Source organism: Lolium perenne, chromosome 7 (genome assembly GCF_019359855.2).
Source record: "Lolium perenne isolate Kyuss_39 chromosome 7, Kyuss_2.0, whole genome shotgun sequence".
NCBI lineage: Eukaryota > Viridiplantae > Streptophyta > Magnoliopsida > Poales > Poaceae > Lolium > Lolium perenne.
The window spans coordinates 35,346,101-35,358,322 of NC_067250.2; positions in this window are offsets into that span (position 1 = coordinate 35,346,101).

Sequence of the window (12,222 nt, forward strand, 5' to 3'; positions counted from 1 at the left end):
CCACCTGACAAGAAGGCAAATGGAACGGGGTAGATCGCTGATGCCGGTCAACAATCTAGGGTTACGTCAGTGATATTTTCTAGGAAATGAATACAAGATATTGTAATCCGAACGGAGAGGTAAATCAGAGAGGAGGTAGGATCTGGGAGCTTCAGCGGCGGACCTAGCCGGTAGCGGCGGCGGGAGGAGGAAGACGATCAGGCAGTGGGATACGAGGGAGGAGATGATACTGTTTTGAGATGAGGAGTAGAGAAGTTTATGCCAAGAGAAGAGGAAAAACTGGTGGGACGTAGAGGAAAACTCGCATGCCAAGTTACCAAAATAATCCATGCAAAAAAAAAGTTACCAAAATAATACACACAGTATCCCCGCGCATCTCACACTTAGCGCGAAAAAACAGATTTTCATGCGCGCGCAGTAGACCAATTATTTTCACCTGCAACGGATACAACTGCACCACATATATATGTATCTACAATGAATACTTACAACACATATGAAAATGGTTGTAAAGTATGTGTTGCAATATGATGGTTCCTCTTGTAGTGAGTTATACCAAATGAGAATTAAATTCTCAGATAGCATTACAGGGTAACAATTGGTAACCAGCAAGTCTGGAGTGTCTAGCCCAAGGCTAGAACATAGCCAAGCAATCTATACACAACAACCATGCATATCTGATGATCCCAGGGATCAATTGGATCATGTACATGGTATTGAGCACATTACTAGCAGCACAGGTGTCATAGGATGCGTAGAAGAGAAGAGGCATAGGATGCGTAGGCAACAACAGCAAGGTCCTGTATGATCATGGGATCACCAGGAAGCTTGAGCGACAGAGGAGGAAGAAGCACAGAAGCATGGGGGCGCACAGACATGGTGTTGATAAGGAGGAGTAGCAGGAGAGCTTACCAGCGCCTGGAAGCAGAAGCCACGACATGGCGAGGCAGTGCCCGCGCGGCCGTAGCAGCTGCAAGTCCAGCGAAGGCGCCGACGTTACACCGACGAGCACACGCACATCACAACACCCAGGGGAACGACGGCACAGGCGCTGCTAGCACATCACCCGCGCCAGGTCGGTCCCAGAGCAGCGCTAGCGTCGATGGCGAGGTTCACGGCTCACTGGTGATCGCCAATCGTCGGAGGCGATTCTCCGCGAGATCCAAAAGGGTGGTGATCTGACAGAGGAGGAAGAGATCGACGAAACCGTGCGGGTAGATCGATAGATCTCCGCACGGCGGTTCAGATGGTGCCGATGGCAGCGTCAGGGGAGCTCGGAGATGACCGGAGCGAGGCGGCGGCCATGGCGGCGACGCCATCGCCTCGCAATCACCTGCGGGTTAGGGTTAGGTCACGAGAGAGAGCGAGAGAGAGAAGTGGGTGGGCCGAGGGGGTCGGTCTCCACCAAAGGGGGGGGTTTGGCTCGGCCAAATGGGCCGACCCAAATGGTCCCAGTTATGTAATTAAGTTGGGCTAGGGTTATTTTGGTAATTTCACCATTTTAAATAACTCTGAATTTTACAAAATGCCAAACAAATTATTTGAACCTCTAAAAAATCTAGAAAAATAAGATTTATGAATCATAAATTATTCTTAACATGAATAAAATAAGAAATAGAATTCAGAAAACAAATTCAAATTTTGGAACTTTCTGAATTTAAAATTAAAACTTGGAATTTTAAATTATTATCTCCTTGTATTTAAAAAATCATGGAAAAATCTCAAATGAGTTTAAATATTTGTTTTCAAATATTTCAAAATGAAATTCTATTATTCCAAGTCATTTCTTTTGAAGAAAGATATTTTCCAAAGGAAAATACCCGATTCTTCTTATTCTAAAAATATAGAGAAACCTCTATTATTTCAAATTATTTTGAAATAAATAATTTCCACAAAAGTAAAGTTGTATTACTATGAACAATTCTTTCTTTATGAAATGAAAGTGTTTTTACAATTAAAAGCAAATGCAAATTACGGCCAAAGGCACAAACCCTAATTCAACCATAAATTTTAATAAATAAATGGGGTAAGGGACTCAACATAAAATAATACATTCATGACTGCATTATTTGGATTTTATAACATTGTCCTTACTGGACAATGATGCTTCTCTACAGAACCCGAGGTCCAGGTTCCATCCACTGCATTGAACTGCATTACCTCGCAGTCCACAGGCAAGTTCACTCTTGCTCATATCAACTTGAGTATTTTCTATCAATTTACTTGTAAGGGTACATTGCCCCTATGTGTGGTTTTGGTAATTAATGACAACCCCTATGGACTAATGTTTTCATTGAGTTTATATGAAGGAATATTCCATAGGTACTACTTGTTCTCCATGTGTTGGATTCAAGTATGGATGCCATGAAGATAAATATATACCTTGTGATTTGGCATCAAGATCATCGGTATGAAGATATATATGTGATATGATCAAGAAGAAGAAATGAAGATGGAGTTCTTAAGTGGAACTCAATATTAGCCATGCTCTATCACAAGTGAGTATGAGAAGATACAAGGTTGAGTTGGGCAAGTTCAAGATGAGCATTTTGAGTGAATCACATGCTTGAAGCTTGCCGTCCATTTGGTGATAATGGACATGTGAAGATGTGCATCAATGTGGCTTTCCCATCATAGTGTATGGGGGAGTATTTGTGAGTCTTCACGAAGCAACATTGATCAAGTGAGGCATTCCGGCTTGAGTGAAGCTTGAAGAGTTATCATCAAGATCAAGCGGGATTGATACGTCTCCGACGTATCGATAATTTCTTATGTTCCATGCCACATTATTGATGTTATCTACATGTTTTATGCACACTTTATGTCATATTCGTGCATTTTCTGGAACTAACCTATTAACAAGATGCCGAAGTGCCAGTTCCTGTTTTCTGCTGTTTTTGGTTTCAGAAATCCTAGTAACGAAATATTCTCGGAATCGGACGAAATCAACGCCCAGGTTCCTATTTTACCCGGAAGCATCCAGAACACACGAGAACCGCCAGAGAAGGGAGGCAGGGCCACCACACCACACCCCGGCACGGCCTAGGGGGGGGCGCGCCCCCCTAGGGTGTGGGCCCCCCTTCGACCTTCCTGCGCCGCCTCTTCGCCTATAAGAAGCCCCTGGATCAGAAAACCCTACAACGTTCGACGAAAACCACAGAATCCTTCCAGAGCCGCCGCCATCGCGAGGCCAAGATCTGGGGGACAGGAGTCTCTGTTCCGGCACGCTGCCGGAGCGGGGAAGTGCCCCCGGAAGGCTTCTCCATCGACACCGCTGCCATCTCCACCGCCATCTTCATCACCGCTGCTGCTCCCATGAGGAGGGAGTAGTTCTCCATCGAGGCTCGGGGCTGTACCGGTAGCTATGTGGTTCATCTCTCCCATGTACCTCAATACAATAATCTCATGAGCTGCTTTACATGATTGAGATTCATATGAGTTTGTATCACAATTTATCTATGTGCTACTCTAGCAAAGTTATTAAAGTAGTTCTATTCCTCCTGCACGTGTGTAAAGGTGACAGTGTGTGCACCGTGTTAGTACTTAGTTTATGCTATGATCATGATCTCTTGTAGATTGCGAAGTTAACTATTGCTATGATAATATTGATGTGATCTATTCCTCCTACATATGCATGAAGGTGACAGTGTGCATGCTATGTTAGTACTTGGTTTAGTCTGTTGATCTATCTTACACTATAAGGTTACTTAAACATGAGCATTATTGTGGAGCTTGTTAACTCCGGCATTGAGGGTTCGTGTAATCCTACGCAATGCGTTCATCATCCAACAAAAGTGTAGAGTATGCATTTATCTGTTACATTATGTGATCAATGTTGAGAGTGTCCACTAGTGAAAGTGTAATCCCTAGGCCTTGTTCCTAAATATCGCTATCGCTGCTTGTTTATCGTTTTCATCTTTGCGTTACTTATCGCTGCAATACCACCACCATCAACTACACGCCAGCAAGCTATTTTCTGGCACCGTTGCTACTGCTCATACTTATTCATACCACCTGTATTTCACTATCTCTTCGCCGAACTAGTGCACCTATTAGGTGTGTTGGGGACACAAGAGACTTCTTGCTTTGTGGTTGCAGGGTTGCATGAGAGGGATATCTTTGACCTCTTCCTCCCTGAGTTCGATAAACCTTGGGTGATCCACTTAAGGGAAAACTTGCTGCTGTTCTACAAACCTCTGCTCTTGGAGGCCCAACACTGTCTACAGGAAAGGAGGGGGAACGTAGACATCAAGCACTTTTCTGGCGCCGTTGCCGGGGAGGAAAGGTAAAAGGCACTCATACTACGGTCCTGTGTAAAGTATTTTTCTCGGCGCGCCGTCGTGTGTGTGCTCGAAGCTATTTCCTTTAGATCCTGCAATTGCATCTTTTTGTTTCTTGTTTACACTAGTTTGGCATAATGGACAACAATGAGCTTCTTGTTCTATTTCCTGATTTAAAACATGGATTGTTTGATGCGAAAATTAAAAAACCTATGAAATCTTCTTTGCATGCTGGTAGTAATATTAGTATGAACGCTTTGAACACCATTGTTGACAATAATATAGAAAGTTCTAAGCTTGGGGAAGCTGTTTTTCATGATATTTTTAGTCCCCCAAGCATTGAGGAGAAAATTTTCTTTGATGATACTTTGCCTCCTATTTATGATGATAATGATAGTGGTCTTTTGGTGCCACCTACTATGGAGAGTAAATTTTGTTGTGATTATACTATGCCTCCTATATTTGATAATGAGAATAATAATGATAGCCACTTTGTTGAATTTGCTCCCACTACAACTAATAAAATTGATTATGCTTATGTGGAGACTAATAATTTTAAGCATGAGACTCATGATAAGAATGCTTTATGTGATAGTTATATTGTTGAGTTTGCTCATGATGCTACTGAAAGTTATTATGAGAGAGGAAAATATGGTTGTAGAAATTTTCATGTTACTAAAACACCTCTCTATGTGCTGAAATTTTTGAAGCTACACTTGTTTTATCTTCCTATGCTTGTTACTTTGCTCTTCATGAACTTGTTTATTTACAAGATTCCTATGCATAGGAAGCATGTTAGACTTAAATGTGTTTTGTATTTGCCTCTTGATGCCCTCTTTTGCTTCAAATACTATTTCTTGCGAGTGCATCATTAAAACTGCTGAGCCCATCTTAATGGCTATAAAGAAAAGAACTTCTTGGGAGATAACCCATGTGTTATTTTGCTACAGTACTTTGTTTTTATTTTGTGTCATGGAAGTTGTTTACTACTGTAGCAACCTCTCCTTATCTTAGTTTTGTGTTTTGTTGTGCCAAGTAAAGCCGTTGATAGAAAAGTAAGTACTAGATTTGGATTACTGCACAGTTCCAGATTTCTTTGCTGTCACGAATCTGGGTCCACCTCCCTGTAGGAAGCTCAGAAAATTAAGCCAATTTACGTGCATGATCCTCAGATACGTACGCAACTTTCATTCAATTTGAGCATTTTCATCTGAGCAAGTCTGGTGCCATTTTAAAATTCGTCAATACGAACTGTTCTGTTTTGACAGATTCTGCCTTTTATTTCGCATTGCCTCTTTCGCTATGTTGGATGAATTTCTTTGATCCACTAATGTCCAGTAGCATTATGCAATGTCCAGAAGTGTTAAGAATGATTGTGTCACCTCTGAATATGTCAATTTATATTGTGCACTAACCCTCTAATGAGTTGTTTCGAGTTTGGTGTGGAGGAAGTTTTCAAGGATCAAGAGAGGAGTATGATGCAACATGATCAAGGAGAGTGAAAGCTCTAAGCTTGGGGATGCACCCGGTGGTTCACCCCTGCATATATCAAGAAGACTCAAGCATCTAAGCTTGGGGATGCCCAAGGCATCCCCTTCTTCATCGACAACATTATCAGGTTCCTCCCCTGAAACTATATTTTTATTCCATCACATCTTATGTGCTTTACTTGGAGCGTCTGTATGTTTGCTTTTGTTTTTGTTTTTGTTTGAATAAATGCTTGTGTGGGAGAGAGACACGCTCCGCTGTTGCATATGAACACATGTGTTCTTAGCTTTTAGTATTCATGGCGAAGTTTCTTCTTCGTTAAATTGTTATATGGTTGGAATTGGAAAATGATACATGTAGTAATTGCTATAAATGTTTTGGGTAATGTGATACTTGGCAATTGTTGTGCTCATGATTAAGCTCTTGCATCATATGCTTTGCACCCATTAATGAAGAAATACATAGAGCATGCTAAAATTTGGTTTGCATATTTGGTTTCTCTAAGGTCTAGATAATTTCTAGTATTGAGTTTGAACAACAAGGAAGATGGTGTAGAGTCTTATAATGTTTTCAATATATCTTTTATGTGAGTTTTGCTGCACCGGTTCATCCTTGTGTTTGTTTCAAATAAGCCTTGCTAGCCTAAACCTTGTATCGAGAGGGAATACTTCTCATGCATCCAAAATACTTGAGCCAACCACTATGCCATTTGTGTCCACCATACCTACCTATGCTACATGGTATTTTCCGCCATTCCAAAGTAAATTGCTTGAGTGCTACCTTTAAAATTCCATCATTCACCTTTGCAATATATAGCTCATGGGACAAATAGCTTAAAAACTATTGTGGTATTGAATATGTAATTATGCACTTTATCTCTTATTAAGTTGCTTGTTGTGCGATAACCATGTTCACTGGGGACGCCATCAATTATTCATTGTTGAATTTCATGTGAGTTGCTATGCATGTCCGTCTTGTCTGAAGTAAGAGAGATCTACCACCTTATGGTTAAGCATGCATATTGTTAGAGAAGAACATTGGGCCGCTAACTAAAGCCATGATCCATGGTGGAAGTTTCAGTTTTGGACAAATATCCTCAATCTCATATGAGAAAATTATTAATTGTTGTTACATGCTTATGCATAAAAGAGGAGTCCATTATCTGTTGTCTATGTTGTCCCGGTATGGATGTCTAAGTTGAGAATAATCAATAGCGAGAAATCCAATGCGAGCTTTCTCCTTAGACCTTTGTACAGGCGGCATAGAAGTACCCCTTTGTGACACTTGGTTAAAACATGTGCATTGTGATGATCCGGTAGTCCAAGCTAATTAGGACAAGGTGCGGGCACTATTAGTATACTATGCATGAGGCTTGCAACTTGTAAGATATAATTTACATGATACATATGCTTTATTACTACCGTTGACAAAATTGTTTCATGTTTTCAAAATAAAAGCTCTAGCACAAATATAGCAATCGATGCTTTTCCTCTATGAGGACCATTCTTTTTCTTTCAATGTTGAGTCAGTTCACCTATTTCTCTCCACCTCAAGAAGCAAACACTTGTGTGAACTGTGCATTGATTCCTACATACTTGCTTATTGCACTTATTATATTACTCTATGTTGACAATATCCATGAGATATACATGTTACAAGTTGAAAGCAACCGCTGAAACTTAATCTTCTTTTGTGTTGCTTCAATGCCTTTACTTTGAATTATTGCTTTATGAGTTAACTCTTATGCAAGACTTATTGATGCTTGTCTTGAAGTGCTATTCATGAAAAGTCTTTGCTATATGATTCACTTGTTTACTCATGTCATATACATTGTTTTGATCGCTGCATTCACTACATATGCTTTACAAATAGTATGATCAAGATTATGATGGCATGTCACTCCAGAAATTATCTGTGTTATCGTTTTACCTGCTCGGGACGAGCAGAACTAAGCTTGGGGATGCTGATACGTCTCCGACGTATCGATAATTTCTTATGTTCCATGCCACATTATTGATGTTATCTACATGTTTTATGCACACTTTATGTCATATTCGTGCATTTTCTGGAACTAACCTATTAACAAGATGCCGAAGTGCCAGTTCCTGTTTTCTGCTGTTTTTGGTTTCAGAAATCCTAGTAACGAAATATTCTCGGAATCGGACGAAATCAACGCCCAGGTTCCTATTTTACCCGGAAGCATCCAGAACACACGAGAACCGCCAGAGAAGGGAGGCAGGGCCACCACACCACACCCCGGCGCGGCCTAGGGGGGGGCGCGCCCCCCTAGGGTGTGGGCCCCCCTTCGACCTTCCTGCGCCGCCTCTTCGCCTATAAGAAGCCCCTGGATCAGAAAACCCTAGAACGTTCGACGAAAACCACAGAAACCTTCCAGAGCCGCCGCCATCGCGAGGCCAAGATCTGGGGGACAGGAGTCTCTGTTCCGGCACGCTGCCGGAGCGGGGAAGTGCCCCCGGAAGGCTTCTCCATCGACACCGCTGCCATCTCCACCGCCATCTTCATCACCGCTGCTGCTCCCATGAGGAGGGAGTAGTTCTCCATCGAGGCTCGGGGCTGTACCGGTAGCTATGTGGTTCATCTCTCCCATGTACCTCAATACAATAATCTCATGAGCTGCTTTACATGATTGAGATTCATATGAGTTTGTATCACAATTTATCTATGTGCTACTCTAGCAAAGTTATTAAAGTAGTTCTATTCCTCCTGCACGTGTGTAAAGGTGACAGTGTGTGCACCGTGTTAGTACTTGGTTTATGCTATGATCATGATCTCTTGTAGATTGCGAAGTTAACTATTGCTATGATAATATTGATGTGATCTATTCCTCCTACATATGCATGAAGGTGACAGTGTGCATGCTATGTTAGTACTTGGTTTAGTCTGTTGATCTATCTTACACTATAAGGTTACTTAAACATGAGCATTATTGTGGAGCTTGTTAACTCCGGCATTGAGGGTTCGTGTAATCCTACGCAATGCGTTCATCATCCAACAAAAGTGTAGAGTATGCATTTATCTGTTCTGTTATGTGATCAATGTTGAGAGTGTCCACTAGTGAAAGTGTAATCCCTAGGCCTTGTTCCTAAATACTGCTATCGCTGCTTGTTTACTGTTTCTTGCGTTACCTTGCTGCAATACCACCACCATCAACTACACGCCAGCAAGCTATTTTCTGGCACCGTTGCTACTGCTCATACTTATTCATACCACCTGTATTTCACTATCTCTTCGCCGAACTAGTGCACCTATTAGGTGTGTTGGGGACACAAGAGACTTCTTGCTTTGTGGTTGCAGGGTTGCATGAGAGGGATATCTTTGACCTCTTCCTCCCTGAGTTCGATAAACCTTGGGTGATCCACTTAAGGGAAAACTTGCTGCTGTTCTACAAACCTCTGCTCTTGGAGGCCCAACACTGTCTACAGGAAAGGAGGGGGAACGTAGACATCAGGGATGTGCAAGGCAAAGGTATGACCTTGATAGGTTTTCCTTTTACCGGTCTCGAGGTGGTTGATGGGAGACCGGATTATAGGATAGATAGCCGCACTATTAAGAGGGGCTTTCGGTTGGGTAACTTGATCACATCGTCTTAGGGAGCTCAATCCTTGCATGCGTTGCATATTCTTATTGCTTCTTGGTATTTCTCGGTGTGAGGTTCTTGAGCTTGTTGCTAGCTTTACAACAAGCCCAAGTTCATCGAAAACGGAGTTCACATGCATCTTCTATTGCGTTTTCGAGGTTGGGTGATTTTACCGGTTATTCATGATATAAGGTTCTACCTTTTATATTCATGATAAAATCCCCTCCTACAGATTCTTGGGTTTTCACTTTCTATAAGATAGCATTTGTTGTTATCTTCCAAACAAAATTGGTTTCATGCGATTCGGAGTTCGGGAGCAATAGTTATTAAAGAAAAAGGAAAAGGAGAAAAGAAAAAAAGGAAAAAGAAAAAAAGGGGCCAGCCGACCGGCCGGTCTGACCGGACCGGCAACCGGCCCACCCGGTCCGAAACCGGATCCGGCGCTGGTGCCTTCCGGCCGCGGTCCAGGGGGCTCTTGGCCCGTAACCGGCCTCGGGCCCGGTCCGTGACCGGCCTGCCTGGCGCAGCCCCCGGTCCGGCCGGGTCCCTTGCTGGGCCGCCTCCGCCTCACCGGCCCACACGGCCACCGCTGCCCGCGCGGCCCGGGCGGCCTGCGCTGCCCGCGCGCGCTCCACTCCGTGCCGCCCTCGCGCCGCCCCGCGCGCCCTGGCCGGGGCTGGGCCAGCTCGCCCGCGCGGCCACGAGCGCCTCACTTGGCCTGCTCCTCCGCGCTCCTTTGCTCCCGCCGCCCGTGCGCGCGCCCAGCTCTGCCCGATTCTTTGGGCCGGTCGGTCCAGGCCACCGACCGGCCTCCCTCGGCGCTGGGCCGGTCGGCCGGCTGGGCCGCCGGTGGGCATCTTTTTAGAGCGTTTTTATCTTGTTTTCTGTCTTTTCCCCCAACAGCTCTATTTCTCCCTTTGCTATAAATAGGCTTCTTCCACCTTGAGCCAAACTAGTTCTTCCTACTCTCTCTCCTCCATTGCTACTATTTGAAGAACTTGCTCTCCCCCTTGATTCCTCCAACCATTCTTGCTCATATTTGAGGATTTGAGAGAGGGGATCTAGATCTACACTTCCACCAAACCGTTTCTTCTCTAAGTGAGGGAATCTCTTGGGATCTAGATCTTGGAGTCTTTGGTTGACTTTCCCCCTTGTTCTTCCTCTCCAATCTCATCCTAGCATTCGTTGCTTTGGTGGGATTTGAGTGTGAAGGACTTGAACACCTCCGGTGTTCTTGCTTTGCATCATTGCATAGTGTTGAGCTCTCCACCACGATTTGTTCGAGTGAGAGACCGTGAGCTTGTTACTCTTGGAGGGTGACCTCCTAGTTGGCTTGGTGATTGGTGCTCCGGTGATCTCTTCAAGAAGATTGTGAAGAGGCCCGGGCTTCTCCTTCGTGGAGCTTGTGAAGTGGTTGTGGAGCTTGCCATCTCCGGAGCGGAGGAAAAGCTAACCATAAGGAAAGGGCCATTATCCTTCGTGGGTGTGGTTCGGAGAATAGGGTGAGCCTTCGTGGCGCGGGGAATCCTTCGTGGGACCTCCACTCCTCCAAACGTGACGTACCTTGTTGCAAAGCAAGGGAACACGGGAATACATCCTCGTCTCCGCGTGCCTCGGTTATTTCTATACCCGAGCTCTCTTTCCTTGTGATAGCCATCGTGCTTGAAGTACATATATCTTGCTATCAATTGTGCTACATATATCTTGTGCCTATCTTGCTTAGCTCTAGTTGCTATTGTTACACTTAGTTGAGCTTAGCATATTTAGGGTTTGTGCTTGTAAACTAAACGATAGTTTAATTCCGCATTCATACAAGACAAATCCGCAAGAGTTTGTAATTGCCTATTCACCCCCCCCCCTCTAGGCGACATCTCGATCTTTCAATTGGTATCAGAGCAAGGTCTCTCCTTGTTTTAGGCTTCACCGCCTTGAGAGTAAAGATGTCGGCTAGTAATTTAGTGCACAATGACACAATTATCTTTGTTGGCACAAATTATCATTTGTGGCGAAATTGCTTGCTTTGTAAACTTCGGACCTTGTGTCCACATATAGAGCAATTTCTAGATGTCGGTTTTTCTCCTCCGATGGATTCTCAAAATCTATCTTTAGAGGATGAGAAAAACTTACATCTTGAAGCTCAAGTATCTAATGAGCTTTTATTCTCTTTGAGACCCGATTTTCGTAGGTTCTTGATATATATAAAGCGAAAATCGTCTCATGAGATGTGGATCAAGCTTAAGGAAATGTTTGGTGGATCCACTTCTCAATTGGTCGGTGGTGACTCCGAGGAGCTCTCTTCCCCTTCACATCATGAAGAGCTCCAAGTTGCTTCCACCTCCGGTCGTGATGAATTATCATCTTCTTTCACTTCACCAACGTGTAGCAAGACACGAGGTAATGATATGGTGAGTGGTGAGGAAAATTGCAATGTTGATATTGTGCTCAATAGTGATGATTCTTCATCTCTATCCCATTGTAATGCTTCCTCTTTGGACTTAAACACATCTAGCATTGAAAATGACCTACATGCTTGTGTTGATAGTCCTTGCATATCATGTGTAAATTGCTTACATAGATCTCATGAAGATATGCTTACCTTGTCTTGCCCCCATAATCAAAATGCTTATATTTCCTCTAGTTGTTTGTTGACTAACAATGTAGAGGAAACCGAACACTATATGGATCAAGACATGTTTTCAAATGAGGATTCAAGAATATCTTCATCTTCATTCTCCGGTATGCACATGTGCCTTATGGCAAATGGATCAAAGGTATCTCCTACTTTGACTCCTAACACTTCCTCTAATGATGAGAGTGATGATGATGATAATGATGAAGAATATAATACCTTGGTGC